The sequence below is a fragment of the Boleophthalmus pectinirostris genome, unplaced genomic scaffold (assembly GCF_026225935.1).
Source record: "Boleophthalmus pectinirostris isolate CB_2022bp ecotype Guang Dong unplaced genomic scaffold, ASM2622593v1 HiC_scaffold_23, whole genome shotgun sequence".
Taxonomy (NCBI): domain Eukaryota; kingdom Metazoa; phylum Chordata; class Actinopteri; order Gobiiformes; family Gobiidae; genus Boleophthalmus; species Boleophthalmus pectinirostris.
The window spans coordinates 4,054,451-4,057,666 of record NW_026571207.1 but is presented as its reverse complement, the minus strand read 5'-3'; the positions used below and the strand labels follow the sequence as shown (position 1 = coordinate 4,057,666).

At 40.7% G+C, this 3,216-nt stretch overlaps 1 non-coding gene across 1 annotated transcript; it reads right to left on the bottom strand.

The window, feature by feature from the left end:
• Nucleotides 1-186: 186 nt before the first annotated feature.
• trnat-cgu (transfer RNA threonine (anticodon CGU)) lies at nt 187-258 on the bottom strand. Its single transcript has one exon. It is a non-coding gene; the product is annotated as a tRNA-Thr (tRNA).
• Between the last annotated feature and the right edge of the window lie 2,958 nt (nt 259-3,216).

The window sequence follows — 3,216 nt, the reverse complement described above, 5'->3', positions numbered from 1 at the left end:
GCGTGGACGGGGGTCAAACCCATGAACCTGGGTTTACAAGACAAATGCCTTACGACTTGGCCACCACACCTGAAGTCCTGTCACTTTTTGGTTGTTCAAGAGGTTGTTAATGAAATACTGCTGCATTAATAGTTACAATAATATAAGTTTCATTAAATCCATTACGCGACAGATGTCTTCCAAACCAGGCATGGATGGGGGTCGAACCCATGATCTTTGGTTTACGAGACCAACGCCTTACCACTCGGCCACCACGCCTACTGCTTTCGTGTTTTCGAAGTTTCATTCAGTCTTACAGAAGGAAGAAATGGGTGTAACAATTTCGATTACCTACATGAGACATGGAAGGTGGAGGTACAAGGACAAGCACTGATTCATTCGGGAGTAGAATTTGGATAGTCTCCAAACTACTAACACTGTTTAGCTACATATCACTGTGATGGTATGAACTCTGATATTGTGTGTAGGGAAAGGTTGGATATCAGGAAAACAATTAGTTTGTTCATGCGAGAAGACAATCTCAGTGTGGCAATAAACCTTTCATGTATCTTCACAGTTTCCCTGACTTGTGTTTGCACAACCAGCACCTTACCACTTGGCCAGCACGCCTCTTTCTGACCCTTTACTGAGAGAGAAGGGTCAGATGTACAAAACAATTCAGATGACCAGCATGGCAGAGGAGTTTTTTTATATTTTTTTTTTACTGCACCGAAGAACTCGTGTCCTTACAGTGAGTGGGAACATCTCCACAAACCTGACTCTTATTTGTCCCGGGGAAGGGCATCCTCCTACTTGTCTCTGTGGAAATGTTTTTCTTTTGGTTATAATCCTCAACAGTACGGCATAAAACTTGGTTAACTCCAGGAAGAACTTTCTGGTTTTAACTTTGTATTTCCAAAGAATCATGCAGTGTCATTTACAGCAAGTAACACTTTCCTTTAAACAACCCAACAGTAGAAAATATAACATCCAGTACTATGTGAAAAAAAATATATACATATATCAAAAAAATCAGTGAAAGTCAAAATACTGGCCTGGCCTCTCCACAGTTATGTAAATGCCAGCCTGATTACTGGACACAATCTATTTCCATATAAATGCTGTGCTCCTGCTGAGCTCGGTCACATGCCGAGCGCACGGGGCCACAGTTCAATCATCACAGACATTTCAATTTCAAACTCACACAGTCAAGCAGAGAGATAGGGCCACAGCAGGGCTGTGCACGAACACACACAGACACACATGTACACACACAGACACACATGTACACACACAGACACACATGTACACACACACACACACACACACAGACACACACAGTCTTTCTTCTGCTGCTGCACACTGTGCCTTCAGAGCACAGAGTAAGACACATCTCTAATTGATGTGAAGATTCAGAGAGTCGTCTTTCATAAATGTGAGCTCTCTTTACTTTGTGTATTTATAACAGATAATTGGATCTTCTGTTATAATGCTGTTATATAAAATTATGTTACATAAAATAAAATAAAACATTGAGTACCAATTTATAACTACACCTTAAAGGTTCAGTGTGTACGTTTTTGGAGGTGTTTAATATTATGTAATAATGCTGCATTATGTATTAACAAATGCAGCAACGTTTTGTGTCACATTATTACAAAATGTAATAATATGTAATCAGAGACCAAAGTCTGAATAATGGTGATTACACAGATTTTTTTAGACTTTCTGACAGTTTTTGTGTGATGTGCATAGGCCCAGTAAGAGATGTTAAAGACCCTGTCCTGATGTTTCTGTGTATTTGAACTATTGTAAAAGCAGATCTTTAGGTCAAAATATGTCCACTGTCTGCATTTCATTAGAAAGCACTTTATTGTCATTGATAATCAGGACATGCGCATTAGCATGCCAGTTGTGCTTTGTCTCATTGTGGTGAATACTCAAGCTGCTCGAAATGCAAACGATATATGAGGAATAACTCTGGACCACTGCAAACCGTTTGAAATGAATTATCCTGTTTTTAAGTAACTAAAAATCAGGAAGGCCACAGCATCTTTGACTATAAACCAGGTCAACAGATCTACAGTGTGACAGCTGAACAACAAATTCCAGAATAGATTTCTGACCTGCCCACAGCTCGTTTTTAAACAATAGGCCTTACAGAACATTATGCCACGTGAACACAGCATATTGTTTGATCGTGGTAGTACTGGCTGAATCTCTGCTTCATCACCACAGCAACTTACTCCATGAAATTTGTGACGATTTCTGACTCTCAGATGTTCAAGCGAGAGGATGTGAAATCGTGGAAAAGCATTGGACTTGTGTGAAAGAGAAGGCAGCGAGATAAAAGTGCTTTGTGTTTGCCAGTCTACTTTGGTTTTGTTTGTTGCCACTTCAAACAATGCAGAAGCACATGAAATCCGCTGGAACAAAGAGTGGGGTTTTCGCACTTTCTTGGCGGGTCCTTGAAGCAGACGCCACGGAGCTGGTCTGGAGCTCCTGCCTCAGGCTGTCGCTGCAGCGCTCGTCTCTGTGTGTTGTGGGGGCACAACAACTACACTTACTGGTAATTATGACGAGAAATGATATTAAAGGGGAGGTATTTCACTTTTATGAAGCATCACACACACACACAAATATATATATTCACTGAAAAAAACAAACATTAAAAGTTCAACAAGCTTGAGTTTAATCTTTGAGTGACCCCTGCAAACTAAAACCAGGACTAAACCAGGTCTAAACCCAAGACTAAACCAGGTCTAAACTCAGGACTAAATCAGGTCTAAACCAGGTCTAAACTCAGGACTAAAACCAGGACTAAACCAGGTCTAAACCAAGTCTAAACCCAAGACTAAACCAGGACTAAATCAGGTCTAAACCAGGTCTAAACCCAAGACTAAACCAGGACTAAACCAGGTCTAAACAAAAAACTAAACCAGGACTAAACCAGGTCTAAACAAAAGACTAAACCAGGACTAAACCAGGTCTAAACCAGGACTAAACCAGGACTAAACCAGGTCTAAACTAGGACTAAACCAGGTCTAAACCAGGACTAAACCAGGACTAAATCAGGTCTAAACCAGGACTAAACCAGGACTAAACCAGGTCTAAACTAGGACTAAACCAGGACTAAACCAGGTCTAAACCAGGACTAAACCAGGACTAAACCCAAGACAAAACCAGGACTAAACTCAGGACTAAAACCAGGTCTAAACCAGGTCTAAACCAGGACTA